The sequence below is a fragment of the Pteronotus mesoamericanus genome, unplaced genomic scaffold (genome assembly GCF_021234165.1).
Source record: "Pteronotus mesoamericanus isolate MK-2021 breed Mesoamerican mustached bat unplaced genomic scaffold, CSHL_Meso_final contig_657, whole genome shotgun sequence".
Lineage (NCBI taxonomy): Eukaryota > Metazoa > Chordata > Mammalia > Chiroptera > Mormoopidae > Pteronotus > Pteronotus mesoamericanus.
The window spans coordinates 18,440,040-18,455,227 of record NW_026555229.1 but is presented as its reverse complement, the minus strand read 5'-3'; the positions used below and the strand labels follow the sequence as shown (position 1 = coordinate 18,455,227).

Sequence of the window (15,188 nt, the reverse complement as noted above, 5' to 3'; positions counted from 1 at the left end):
AAGAGGGACTCTCCCCCCTCCTTGCTGTCTCTCTAGCTTTCGTGGGAAGGTGCTACTAAAGGCCCAGAGATGCGTCCATGCCAGGGCCATTCACGGGCCTTCAAAATGCTGCACTTGCAACCAAAGGTGGCCGGTCTCCCATTTAGTTAATGACTCTGTTGCTTTGGCTGTCGTTTTGAGCACTGTGTGGAAGAATGTTTGCTGGGGGTAAAAGGCACGTCTGCCCCACTGCCTGGGGAGGCCCCCGCCGGAGGAACCTGAATTCTCAGCACACAGGACAGGGCAGTCACCCCAAGGCAGGCCTGGTTGTGTGGCCCCAGAGTTCCAATTTTTGTTTAAAGTGGTGAATGTGTTTGCAAAGCAGTAGGAGGCTGCCACCTTGGACAACGTACCTTTTGAACCTTGTTTTTTTCCCTCAGCTGTCAATGGGGATAATTTTAATGTCCGCCTTAAAGACTTGCTGGATCAAAGCACAGAAGGGAGGGAGAGTTTTTGCATCATGCTTGGCGAGAAGCCAAGCTCAGGAAACGTGAGCTATTATCCTTCTTGCTGCCATGGGGCCACATGCACAGTCTTACTTATATGCTCAGAAGAGCACAGAGCCAGCTCCCTGCCCCCTTCCCCCCGGGAAGCGCCTTCTGCCACCATTCAGGCGCTCCCCGCATTTGGCCTGCCTTGTGATGTCGCTAAAGACTGACCACTTAAAATTCTTTTCTGAAGTTTTAAAATCAGTGACAGTGGCACCTTGTCTCCTGAATAGCAAAGGCCCCCCAACAGTTCCAGGGTGAAATTGGCGGACCCCGTCTCCCCCTTCGTTGTTTTGAAAAAGCACTCTTTAAGAGAATTATAACTGAGCCTAGCTGGCTGTACTACCCCGTTTTTTTTTTTCTGTTTTCCTCCAAAGTGAATGTCATTTTGGGGGCCAGAGACAGAATTAGCGTTTCTCACCCTGGTAAACACACCCATCTGGGAACATTAGGGCTTCCACCATTTTCTGTCATTAGCTGGAAGGATCCAGCCACAAGTTCAGAAGTTGGATTCTAGAAGTCATTTTTCTGTCCTGGAAGCTGTTTCAATGACAGCTCTCTTGCAGATGAACCTCAGATAGGCAGCAGTCTTATAAGTTCTGGCAGCTATGGGACTGGCAAGTCTGCTCAATGGGCGCCTTGTTGTGGCACAACGGAGAGAACACCTGGAGGCTGAGAACACGACCCCTAAAAAGAGGGACATATGTGCTCTGAGCACCTGCAGACGTGCCAGACATCAGGTGAGACTCTAAGCAATGCCAGGGGACCCAACCGTGGGCCCTGCCCTTCAAGACTTGCAGTCCAAAGCGGGGGACACATGTCCGTGCACTGGGCTGGTGTGAGGAAAGCTGAAGCCCAGCTTGGGGCTGAGGATGTGACTGATAACAGAGCTGAACCTCCAGGATTAAGTAACAGTCAGTCGTGTGAAGAAAGGTGGGACGCGCGTGTCAGGCAGAAGCAGGCTGAGAACCAAGGTCTGAACCGATGTAGGTGTGTGTGCACAGACGTGTATACAACTCCGGGCGGCCCCCAGTATTCAAGACAAGGACCAGCTGAGTGCATGTTTGCCCATCACCATCATTTTTAGCATCAGGAAGTTCTCTAGGAACTGCCCTGGGAACAAGTCTTCAAGACACCAGACTTCTAGGGCACGAGATTCAGTCCGTGAGATACACTACCAAGATGCGCCCCGGCCAAGCGCTCGCATTTGCAAGCTCTATCTTGGAGTGCAATGGGCCTGAGTATTAGAATTAGGGTTCAGTGGGTGGCAGGTTGGTCTGACGCACCAGAATTCTGGGGAGAGGGAGAAACCTCAGGACACAGCAATCAATACAGATAGGCCTGGGCTGGAGGCCGCAGGAACAAGAATCAGGGCAGTTTCAGAGGTTGTTAGGCAGGTGGCCATAGGGCAATCTGATAGCAGATTCCACTTTGCTCAACATTGCTTCAGTACAGAAGACCCGGAGCAGGGTGGCCTGGCTGATGAGGCAGGAGCCTTGAACTTTCAGTACGCTTGTTTGTATGCTACGCAATTTGGGTGAAGGGTGCTTATTAGTAAGGGAGGGCTGAACACATGAGACCTGCGACACCCGGCTACCATCTGCTCACCCATGGGAAGCCCAGTGCGGGAGTTAACAGGAGCAGACAGACCTGAGCTCAAGTCCTAACCTTGCAGTTTCCGGTGGGACTTAAGTTACTGAATTTCACAAAGTGCCAGATTCTTTGCTGTTAATATGGTGATGGTGTTGCTCATGGGCTATTGTGGGTGTCACAATGTTAGTGTGAGGTCTGGCATCAAAACGAGTTTTGAATAATAATAATGGCACCCTGGCTGAAGTGGCTCAGTGGATTGAGCACTGGCCTGTGAACCAAAGGGTTACTGGTTCGATTCCCAGTCAGGGCACATGCCTGGGTTGTGGGCCAGGTCCCCAGTAGGGGGCACATGAGAGGCAACCATACATTGATGTTTCCCTCCCCATCTTTCTCTCTCCCTTCCCCTCTCTAAAAATAAATAAATAAAACCTTAAAAAAAATAGGTTTATTCAGGGGCACTGGATAAAAGGCTGCAGCCAGTAGCTAATCTTGAGTTGTTCAGACCTCTTGGGGGACAGCGCTACTACCCCTCAGTTGAAAGGCCTTCTTTAATGTTACCGTGGTGGGCAGTGGGGTCAGCTCACCCATAGTCACACACTTAGGAAACCAGAGTTGGTTGTTCCCCAAGGGCCTCCAACCAACTTTTCCTCCTTCCTGCGCTTTTGCTTCTGCTGAACTCGACCCACAGCTCCACCAGTCTCTGACCACACAAGGCTGCCAGGAAAAGGGCACCTGGCCAGGAGTGACGCAGCCAGGCTTTGCACTCACTTGTTGAGACAGGACATTCCCACTGTCCCTCTCGGTTTCAAAATCTAAGAGAATGATTTTAAATTATGAACGAGCCTGTTTTTTTATGATAAAAGTAATGCAGATTCAAGGTTTAAAAAAGCACCTCAGCTAATACAGGGCACTGAGGCTGCGTTATTTCATTTCTCCTGGCTTCAGCTTCCTCGTGTGTAAAGGAGAGGTAGTAATAGCAGTACCGTCCTCCAAGGGTGATTGTGGAGATTAAATGAAGGCATTTAGAAAATGCTCGGTGCAATGCCTGGCAGAGAGCAGGCACCTGACATGCTAGCGATTATCATCACAGCCATTCTGCTTCTGGAGATGACGTAGGGTCCTTTTCCAGAAGAATTCCATGCTTACAAGAAAATATATACACATACACATGCACACAGAGAGATGTCATCCCTAATACTCTGCAACCTACTGTTTTCAGTGAACAGTCACTTTGGATGGTTCCATACTAATGCATATCGATTGCCCACGTGCTTTGTAAATAATGGGGCCGTCTTTCACTGAGTGGTTTACCACAATTATATGAGAGCATTTAAAATATATCATTACATTTTTTGTTCAGAGGTTCTGTATTTGAAAATATATGCATCCATTTGAATAATTCAAACCCCCTTTTCAACATTCACAAACCCTATAAACTTGACTTGACCCTCATTGTGTACCCACAGCGCTGCTGAGGGGCAAACTAGAGCCTCAAATCAAGAGCTCTGTGGCCCCAGCTGCTGTGGCTCAGTGGGTCGAGTGCCAGCCTGCGAATGAAAAGGTCAGAGCACAAGCCTGGTTTCGGCCAGGTCCCCAGTTAGGGGCATGCAAGAGGCAACTGTCCCATGTAGCTCTCTTTCCTCCCTTCCCCTCTCCCTAAAAAATAAATAAAAAGGAAAGATTTAAAAAAAATTTTTTTTTCGCTTACCTGGCAGGGAAGATACCATGATCCCGAAGGTGGTTTTCCCTGGGCGAGGCTTATCCATTGCTCTCTGGATGCGCTGACCTCTGCGATTTCCCCAAATGTGGGAAACTCGACCACATAATTTGTAGCAGTGGGGGACTGCGTTCACGCTCTCCCCTGTGAGGAGGGGATATTTTTTTTTAAAAAGAGCACTGTGGACCATACCTAATGGGGCCGGTTAAAAACAGAGTATGTTATTATGCTTATTCCAGGTTAATTTGGAACAGAATAGAATGTTAAAGAAGGTGCGATAGTTGTTCGTTCAAGCATTTAACTACAATATAAAAGGACCGGTGGTTTTACTAGTATTTTTCTATTTGGCTTCCTGGCACCTTGAATTCAATCAGTGTCCTGCTGTTCAGAGGTATTTTCAAGTGTGTGAGTCTTAATTGAAAAGGTAGTGCCTGAAACCAGAGTTAATACCATGAGCAACAGGGAGTCCAACTTATGGAGGTAAAGCGTTGCTAGCTGTGCCTTTCAACTACTTTTGGTTCCTGGGGTCAGTTTAAATTCTGATGACAGGCTGGATGGTTGGGAGCCGGACGGGGCCAGAGGCCTGGCTCCAGTCGCTCTGCTGAGCTCTGGGTTCCCTTGGAATGTGAGAAAGGAGCCGTCTCACTACCAACAATGGAGGCCAGAAAAGGGTGGACAATATCTTCAAAACGCTGAGAGAAAATAAACTGCAGAATGAAGGTGAAATATGAAAAGAAGCTTTTTGATTGCCTTATCGCTATTAACTGGGAATAAAAAGATATTACTTCCTATCAAATACTGGGAACAGAAGGGCAAAAATCATCAATAGCTGCAAAAACCATTGGTAAAACAATGCTGGGGTAAACAATATTTACATAGACTCAAATTATTACTCACAGATTAGTTATTAAGGACAAAAGGTAAATGATATCTTTCCAGAGGAGAAATCTGGTGGACATCACTGTCACCAAGGGGTCCAACTTAACATGACCGATAATGGGACAAACTGACACCAGGTAGCCTCTGATGGGAAGTACTGAGGACAGAGCACTACCTGTGTACAGTATTGCTATCAAAAATATTTAGCCTTAATGTAATTTGAGGAAACAATAAGACAAATCCAAGTTGAGAGCCTGAACTTTCGAAAAGTGTCAATGGATTGGGTTGGCCAAAAAGTTCATCTGTTTGTTTTTTTTCCTGTAAGATGGCTCTAGTAGCGTTTAGTTGTCTTTCACTTCATTTGAAACAATTTTGTTAGACAGTACTGTGATAGCTGTCATATCAGCGTGCATTTTTTTAAAAAGTATCAAAATTGTAAATTTTTGTGTGGCCATTTTAATATCGAAGATGGAAGAAAAATGCAATATTTTTGGCATATAATGCTTTATTATTTCAAGAAAGGCAAAAACGCAACTGAAACGCAAAAAAAAAAAAAAAAAAAAGATTTGTGCAGTGTGTGGAGACGGTGCTGTGACTGACCAAATGTGTCAAAGTGGTTTGCAAAGTTTCATGCTGGAGATTTCTCGATGGACGATGCTCCACAGTCAGGTAGACCAGTTGAAGTTGACAGCGATCAAATCAAGACATTAATTGAGAACAATCAACGTTGTACAACATGGGAGACAGCTGACATACTCAAAATATCCAAATCAATAAAGTTATTGATGAGAATGAAATATGTACCTTTTATTTTACAGGAAAAAAATATCTGGACTTTTTAGCCAACCCAATAATTAAAGGACAAATACGATTATGATCAATTAGTATTTGAAATAAAGGAATGGAAGCAAAAACAACCTAGTTCAAGTTACCTCTGGAGGAGAATCTCACATGTAGACGGATACCCAGGGAGTGTAATGTACTAATTCTTACGTTGGGTGGTAGGTTGCTAAGAATTCACTTTGTCATTCTTGATAATGTCATATCATGTGCCATCTTTAGTATGTGTTACATATTATATCATGTTTTAAAATGGCATTTTGGCCAGGGGAATTCAGGAATACCCAGATTCTACCTTTGGCCTATCACTTCTACCTGGACGTAGTTCCAAGGCAGGTAGACGTACAAAGGAGGCAATGACAAGTAACCGGGAGGCCAAGGGATCATTGCTTGTTGTCTCCAAACACCGGTGCAGGGAGAAGAGGTGAGCTGTGCTGGGCAGGTGCTGCCCCTTTCTCTGCTGTTAGTTGAACTATGAGACCTGCTTACAGGTTCTGAGGTCTAGTGTTTACTACTGCAGAGCTCACGCTGGAAGCTCCAATTTTGCTGCTATGATGGGAGGAAAAGTCAGGATGTACCCAGAGGACAAGGTGGAGGGAGCCCCCAGAGCCAAGTGCAAGGCTGGTGCAGGCTGGAGAGGAAGGGAGGAAGCAGAGGTAGGGTGGTCAGGTATTCAGGGAGCAGCCAGCCCTTCCCTACTCCTGTTGCCACTTCACAGCAAGGGGCTTTGGAAAGACAGCCACGCCACACCCCAAGGGAGCCTTCATTCAGTGACTCTGTCCACTGGCAAATGGGGCCTCCTCCAGAGAATGTCCTATTAACATCAGGGCGGAATCAGGCTCAGGCGGCAGGAGGGCAGGAAGGGATCTGGGATTCCTTCTCCTAGACAATGTGCTCCAAACAGGGCAACTCCAGTGTAGTAACATTTAAATTGATGCAGTTTCCGGGGCTTAATACATGTGACATTGCTTCCTGTCTCTTCTGCTCAAGGAGCCTACAGTCTCTAGGATGAAGTGCTTGCCCAGTCCTTCTTAAGCCGGACATTGTTAGCCTTATTGTCTCCGGGGGTGAGAGTGTTGTCTGGGTCCTTAGGGACAGAGCGCCCCCTGCTGGCTCACCAGGTGGGGCCTTCCAGGATGTTAAGTAGAACCTTCCTACGGTGACATCAACTTCAAATTATCGTCATCATAATCTACAATGAGCTGTTTATTATATAGCACAATTATCTATTGCTGTAGATTAGCAACATTAATATGAAGTATAGCAAGGGCTCTGGAGTCAGCCCAGGGCTCTTGATAGCAGCGACCTTTGGAATATTCACCTCTGTGAGCCTCAGCCTTCTCAACTGTCAAATGGATACAATAATGCTGTATCAGCCAGGGGCCACTTAGACAAACAGAAATCACACTAGTTAAACATGTAGAAGAGGAAGAAACAAACAAAAGGGGTAGCCACCATCCCTTTGGTGGAAGGAAGAGGCTGGGATGATTGGAACTGTTTTGGTTGTCTCTGCCACAATACAAGCCACCCTGAAGCATGGAGGTTTAATGTTCTCTGGGTGGGCCAAGCGGGTCATCTGCTGGGCTCACCTGGGCTCATCTGTCCTGCATGGGATGGTGGCAGCAACCGTCCAACAGAACCAAGTCCCATTGCGCAAGTCTTCATCCAGCCTCTGCTTACCTTTTTGCCGATGTCCCGTTGGCCAAAGGAAGCCACCTGCCTAGCCGGAGTCACAGTGGAGGGGGGCTACATGAGAGAAGGGATTTCAGGAGGCCTGATTCATCAAGGGTCACTGGTGTCACCATCGATCGCGAGAACCTGCCAGTTTAGAGGATGGGGCTGCCAACTGCTGGGAGCTTCGGGAGGGGTCTCCCGGAGCTGCGACATCTGAAGAGTGGGCAGCCCCCAGCTGTGCAAAGAGGTTGGAAATGAGAACCATTTGCTGCTCTGAGGGAAACAGCAAACAAGTTCAAAGGAACAAGTCCCATCTCTGCTCCTCTATCTTCCAAATTCCCCCCTGGGGCCCCTTATAGGGCAGCTGACCAAGGAGGCATGTAGCTTGCAGGCCCCCAGGCCTGGCATGACAGAGCGAGACGGTGGGACATGGAACGAAGCCTGCTGCCTCGCAGGCTGGTTAGAGACCAGTCCTGCTCACACGGTGCTCAGCACAGATGAAATGTGCAATAAGGGATAACTTCTTTTAAAAATTTCATTTATTTATTTTTAGACAGAGAGGAAAGGAGAAAGAGGGAGGGAAATATCTCTGTGTGGTTGCCTCTCAAGCACCCCCAGCTGGGGACTTGGCCTGCAACCCAGGCATGAGCCCTGACTGGGGATCGAACTGGCGATGCTTTGGTTTGTAGGCCGGCACCCAATCCACTGAGCCACACCAGCCAGGGCAGGGATAACTTTTTATTACCACTCTTATTTTTAAGCATAATTGCACTGGACTCTCACTATACTGGGTGCCATGTGGTGGGAAAAAATTTGGAGATTAACTATTTTATTCTATTCCTGTATTTTCTTACTGCTCTTCAGCTCTCATCCATCAAGGGAGTGTCAGGGGGCTAGGCCTGTCCTAGAAGCTCAAATAGTTCTAAGTGGACTTTTCAAACATTAACAAAGACAGTGGTCTCGACAGCCACACATTTGTTGCAAGAGCTGGGCTTACTGAGTGAGAAAGGGTTTCCTGAGGTCTCAGGGACCAAGGGACTGGGGGGCTCAGAGTGTAGAGCCCATACCAGAGGTGCAAAGCAGAGAGGAAGGGAGGGGGTCCTGGGAACAGTTTTTTTCCTGCCCCAAAGGAGGTAATAGTGACCTCCTAGCAGGAGAGGAAGAATCAGAGGGGCTCCTGGAGCACATCTGCGGGCCTTGAAAGGTGTCCCACGTTCTGGCCCTCTCCAGGAGTTACAAGTGCAGGAATTGCTGTGGGCGTGACGACAAAGGACAGGTGTATGCATTCTGTCTCCAAGAGCCAGGAATGGCCTCATCTCTGTGCAGCAGGACACAGAGGACACATTTCAAGCAGAGCATCGAGAACTGAATCAAGGAGCCATTTACAAAAGTGTGGGCAGGGTTTACGGGCAGCAACAAGGAGCTCTTTATAAACCCTGGTACTAGTAAGAGCTGGGAGTTTTTAACAACCACTTTTAGGCCTGATGGAGCAAGGACCAATGGCTAGAACCTGGAGAGCTGTACATTGAGGGCTGCTGGGAAGTTAAAACAAGGGTCCTAATTCGCAGCCAGTCCACTGTAGCGATGCAGCAGGCAGGGAGTTGGGGGAATACTATCCTCCTCTTCCTTTCTTCCTGCTGGTACGAGGGTTGCCAGATTAGAAGGGAAATACTTATGCTAAAAAAAAAAAATGACTGTTTCTCTGAAATTCAAATGTTAACTGGGTGTTCTGCATTTCATCTGGCCAACCTAGCCAGCACGCCCCACTGGCTAACTCCAGAAAGAAGCCCGAGCCCAGGACAGTTTACTGACGCAGCCACAAGGGTCCCTTGGGTTTTTCCTGTGGGGTCCAGGGGTGTCCAACCTGTGGCCCACAGGCTACATGTGGCCCAGGATGGCTGTGAATGCGGCCCAACACAAAATTGCAAACTTACTTAAGACCTTTTTTTTTTGCTCATCAGTTTTCATTAGTGTTTGCGTATTTAGTGTGTGGTCCAAGACAACTCTTCTTCTTCCAGTGTGGCCCAGAGACGCCAAAAGGTTGGACCCTCTGCTTAGGCAATGGGAAGAATGGAAGACTTTCAGGAAAAAGACAAATACTTTATTAAATAACACTTTATTTAATATTCATAGCAACACTGTTCATAATAGCATAAAATGTACAATAAAAGAATTAAATAAATTGCAAAAGTCATATAATAGAACATTATACAGCAGTAAAAATCAACTACAGCCACATGCAACAACATGGACTTTTTGTTTTTATCAGTCTTCATTTATTGGTGGGTTTTTAAAAATATAAATTTCTTAATAATATTTGAATTTAAAAAACCAAAGCATGTTTAACTTATGTAGGATACATATCTTAATTAAATTAATTACTATATTGCAGAATCATTCTCAATCTCTATGTATCATTAATATATTTAAGTAGGCATTTTTGTGTTACCATAGTTTCTTTTCAATAGAATAATTTTCTTTACATGATTGCCTCCTATTCATTTTTTTGAATGTTTTTATGAAGGTATCATTTGTATAGACTTGTAATTCACAAAATCAAGCAAAAAAAAGCCCCCAGTTCTCAGCACACGAAATGTCCCCATGTCCTCCTTCAGCCCTCAGCCTCTGGCAACTACTGTTCCATTTTCCATCCCTGCAGTTTTGCCTTTTTCGGAATTTTATGTAAATGGAGTCGTGCAGTATGTAGCCTTCCGAACCTGGCTCCTTTCATTTAGCATAATGCATTTGGGATTCATTCCTGTGTTGCAGGCCTATGTCATTCCTTTTCGATGCTAATTGCTATTCCATTGTATGGATGATGTACCTGTTTGTTTATTCATTCAGAAGTTTAAGGACATTTGTGAAATGTATCACTCAGGGTTCTCCAGAGAAACAGATCCTATAGGACGTATATCTACATGTATCTATATATCTATATCAACGTCTAAATCTATCTACCAGGAAAGATAACTTGCAAGTACAAAATCAAACTCACTTTCCCTAAATCCGATTTTTCTTCCATTATTTCCCAAGCCAGTGAAAGGCCCCACAGTCTCGGTGGACAGCAAAGCCACGCACCTAGGAGCTCTCTCGGTTTTCCCTTTCTCCCGCCTTCTTCTTCTTCTTCCCTGTTATCTTGTTCCAGGACTGTCTGTCTGTCCCCATCGCTACCAGCTAAATCCATTCAATCTATGTCTCCTGATCTCTTGCCCAGACTGTTGAAATTATGTCCCAGAGCTATCTGAGCCTGAAATCTTTCATTCCTGCAATAATCCATACAACTGCTTGAGGTAGCCTGCTACAATACAGACCTGATACACTCCTCTGCTTTAAAACCTCTGAATATATACGGAAGGGTAAAGGTCTAAGAATAGCCAGGACACTTCTAAAGATGAGCAGGAATGAGGAGACTAACCTACCAGGATTCACCTATTTTTATTATTTTTTTTTAGGATGTACTTACGAAGGTATAGTTTTGTATTGGCACAGGCATAGGAAATTTGGCCCGTGGAATAAAAAGCCCAGAAACAAAGCTGTGCCTATATTAAACCCTGGTATGTGACTCTGGCAACCATAAAGGTGTCCTGCTCAGACCTCCCTCCCAGGGAACCTGCACAGGGAGCATGGCCACCGGACAGCCTCCAGGTCTCTCCAGGCCAGGAGACAGCCGCCTCCTGTCCACTGCAGCATTCCCGCAGGGACCCTGTCCTCTCCCAGGGCTGCCTCCGGCCAGTGGCTGAGATGGCCGGGGGACTGGAGCAGGGCCATTTCACCCTGACAGGGGACCCCTCAAGGGGCAATTTCTGCACTGGGGCTCCCCAGAGGCCTAGACAAGGCTTTCTTAGAGCTGCCCCAAGTCTGAGGCAATTCCTAGCGAATCCTCTTTCCTCCCTTCTCTCGTTTCACAAGCCTCCGACCTGTACTGTGGGCATTCCCGCCTATTACATTTTCCTCCTTGCACATTTCATTCCATCTTGGTATCTTCTTAGAGGAGCCAAACTGCACAATGACAGAAGAGCATGTCAGATTAATTGGGAAAGGTTGGGCGGAACGGTTCAGCGGAGTGTTAAAAGAATGGCTCTCCATGTAAAAAAAATATATAATTGGATCCCTACTCTACATGTATACAAAATTTAACTCCAGGTAGATTAATGACTTACATTTCACATACTAAATTTTAAAGCCTTTAGTACACTCTATGGGTATCTCTTAAAGAGTCTGTAATTTAGATCTTGAGGAAGAAAAATAGTTCTTAAAGGCACACACACACAAACTCACACTGGATTTGCTTACTTTGAAATTAAGAATTTTGTTCATTAAAGGCAGTTAAAAAGAGAGACAAGTTACAAACTGGGAGAAGGCATTTGCAGTATACCTGAGAAAGGACTGGCATTACAAATTCATTTGAATCTACAAGAAAAGCACCTAATATAACCTAACAGAAAAAATAGGCAAAAGATATCAATAGGCATTTTTTTCTTTTTCAGAAAAGGGAACACGAATGGCTAATAAAATAGAAGAAATGCTCAGTCTTGTTGACTGGGTAAATGCAAATTAAGACCACACTGGGCTGGCGCTTCGACTGATAAAAAGCCTGGAAAAGCAAGTGTTGAAGGGGCCGTGGGTCCTTTCGTCAGCCCTCCCACACAATGCTCACGGGAGCACAGATCCATGTGTCTACTTTGGAAAAAAATGTTTGACATTATCTTTTAAAACCGAATATTCGCACACCATGTGACTGAACAATTCTGCTTTTACCTATGGACCTGAGCAGACCAAAGAAAGCTCTTACACATCTCTAATGGGAGACACGTGCCAGAATGTTCCCAGCAGCACGGATCACAGTTCTGAAGACCTGGAAGCAACTCAACGGTCCATCAGTAACAACTCAGACAAAGTGCGCTGTGTTCACACACTGTAATGTCATACACTAGTGAAGGTGAATGAACTACATACATAAAATATGGCTGAATCTTACCCATGTTACGTTAGGTTAAAAAAAAAAGTCCCATAAGGATACAAAGGTATGTTTTCCCTTTGCAACAGACTTTACTTTTTAGAGCAGTTTTAGGTTTACCGAAAGAGCGCAGAAGTTACAAAGTTCCCATATACACTCTTCCCACCAGCATCCAGGTTCCCTCATTATTACTGTCTCATTTATGTGATACACTTTATGCAACCGCTGAACCAATATTGAGATAAAGTCCACAGTTTACATTAGGATTCACCTTGTGTGATACGCTTCTTTGGGGCCCACCATTATAGTATCATACAAAATAGTTTCATGGCTGTAAAAAATGCCCTGTGCTTCAACTGTTCATCTGCCCCACTCCCCCTGGCAATCATTCATCTTTTTACTGTCTCTAGTTTTGCCCTTCCAGAATGTCACATAGTTGGAATCCTTTTAAAACCAGCTGCTTTCCCGTAGCAGTATGCGTTTAAGAGTCCTCCATGTCTTTTGTGGGGAGATAGATCATTTCTTTCTGCCACTGAATAACCTTTTATTATCTGGATGCACTAGGTTACCCATTCACTTATGGAATCTTGGTTGCTCCCAATTTTTACGAATAAAACTGCTGTAATCATTCATGTGCAGGTCTGCACGTGGACGTAAGTTTTTAACTCACCTCAATAAACACGTTGGAGCTATGTTTAGCTTTGTGAGAAACCGCCTAAATGGCTTTCCAAAGTAGCTGTACCATTTTGTACTCCCACTAACAATGAACGAATGTGTTTCTTCACACACACCAGCATTTGGTGTCAGTGTTTTGGATTTTAGCCATTTTAATAGGTGTGTGGTGGGCGTATTCTTTTTATTACATCAAAAACAATTCAGCCCTGGCTGAGTAGCTCAGCTGATTAAAACGCTGTGCTGATATGCCAAGGCTGTGGGTTTGCTCCCCAGTAAGGGCACAGATGAGAATCAACCTATGAATTTAAAAAAAAAAAAAAAGGCAGCCCTGATTTATGTAGCTCAGTGGGTTGGGAATCATCTTGTAAATCAAAATGTCACGAGTTCCATTCCCAGTCAGGGCACATGCCTGGGTTACAGTCCATGTTCCCAGTTTGCGGCATTCAATCGATGTTTCTCTATCTTTTTCCGTCCCTTCCCCTCTCTCTTAAAAAAAAAAATTCATCAACCAATGAATGCATAAATAAGTGGAACAACAAGATGTTTCTTTCCCTTCCTCTCTCTCTCAAATTAGTAATTAAATAAAAAAAGACAATTTGAAAATACATGTGTACCACTTTTTAAGAAAATATGTGTATACCTGGAATAAAACTTTGTAAAAGGGAAAACAAAAAGTGACAAAGACACGATTCAGGTGGTTGCCCCGGCGGGGGGGTGGGGGAGGCAGGAGGACAAGTTAGCCTGTGTGGGAATTAGCTGTAATCTCTGCCATTACAACTTTCTGGGGGGGTGGAGGGTTCACGAATGCTATTACATTGTTTAAAAGTAACTAAATTCATACAGGTGGGCGTGGCAGGCTGACTAATGGCACCCGAAAGCTGTCTATGCCCTAATGCCTAGAACCAGCAGATACACTATGGTAGGAGGGACTTTGCGGATATGGTTAAGGATCTTGAGATGGGGAGATTATCCTGGCCCCAAGTAACCACGAAGCTTGCTTGCTTCCTTCCTTCCTTCCTTCCTTCCTTCCTTCCTTCCATACCACACAACACAGCGACACAGACAACAGTGTGGTGACAGCCAGAGGGGAGGGGAGTGGGAGCAGGTGGAGGTGGGCATAGGCGGGGGCAAATGGGGAGGGAAGGAGACTTTGCTTTGGGCGATGGGTGCACCATGCAGGGTGCAGTTGATGTTCTGTTGAGTTGCACACTTGAAACCTGTATGATTTTGTGAACCAATGTCACTCCAATAAATCCAATTTTAAAAAGCCAAAATAAATAAATAAATGGCCCTTCCTTGTAAGTCAAAGAGGCAGGATTATCAGTCAGAAAGAGATGTAAAGCCAGCAGCAGAGGTCAGAGAGGAAAGAAGATGCTGCTGTTTTTGAAGATGAAGGGAGGAGCCAAATGCTAAGGAATGCAGGCCCCCTCTGGAAGCTGGAAAAGGCAAAGAACCCGTTCTTCTCTAAACTTCAGAGGGAACCAGCCCTGCCAACACCCAGCGAAACTGACTTCAGACTTCTGAGCTCTGGAACTGTAAGATAATACCTTCCTGTTGTAAGCTACTAAGTTTCTTATAGCAGCAATAGGAAACTAATAGGAGTGGGCAGGCATGAATCAATGACAATCCTTATGATGAGCACAGTTGTATGCCTAGGTCCAATAAAAACACCTAAACCTTCCAATAGCTCCTCATTGCCTGGAAGACAAAGCCCAACTTCACCAGCCTGATATAAATAAACCTTTAACAAAATCCTGCCCTCCTTTCTAACTTAGCTCTCAAGACCCCACTCCATGCCTTCCTCCACTCGTCTCCGAAAAAGAAAAAATACAGCTTAGCCATGACCTTGGCCTCTGTGCCACTTCACTGTTCCCACTGACTCTTAATGGGGCTCACCTCCCTTGCCACGGTCTCTACCTTCCAGGCAGAAATCCATCCTCCCCCCATATTGACATTACGACGCTGCGCCGCGGACTCCTTACAGAATTCGGATTCAGTGGGGCCAGCGGCGCACAGCGGATGGCAGAGTCGGCTCCGCACGTGTTTGTAGAACCAACTCTCAAGGCTGCTGCACTGGGACCCCTGAGCTCGGGACTGAAACACCTGTCTTCACTGCCATGCTTCACTAAGTTACAAAAGCGGGTACGAACTCAGTAATCTCCTAAAGATGCTGGCGGTGGGGGTAGCAGAAAGAAAGCGTAAGGTGAAGAGAAAAGAAAATTCTACGGGGCTACAGCGCCAGTGTGAACCTGGCTTTCCACATGTTCCAGCAAGACTTCATTCCGTCTATATGATAGATCTGTATAAACACAATCTTACGTCTGTG

The 15,188-nt window shown here is 45.6% G+C and overlaps 1 non-coding gene across 1 annotated transcript; it reads left to right on the top strand.

Moving 5' to 3' along the window:
• Positions 1-3,820: 3,820 nt before the first annotated feature.
• Positions 3,821-3,984, top strand: LOC129077395 (U1 spliceosomal RNA). Its single transcript, XR_008529852.1, has one exon. It is a non-coding gene; the product is annotated as a U1 spliceosomal RNA (small nuclear RNA).
• The last annotated feature ends 11,204 nt before the right edge of the window (positions 3,985-15,188 follow it).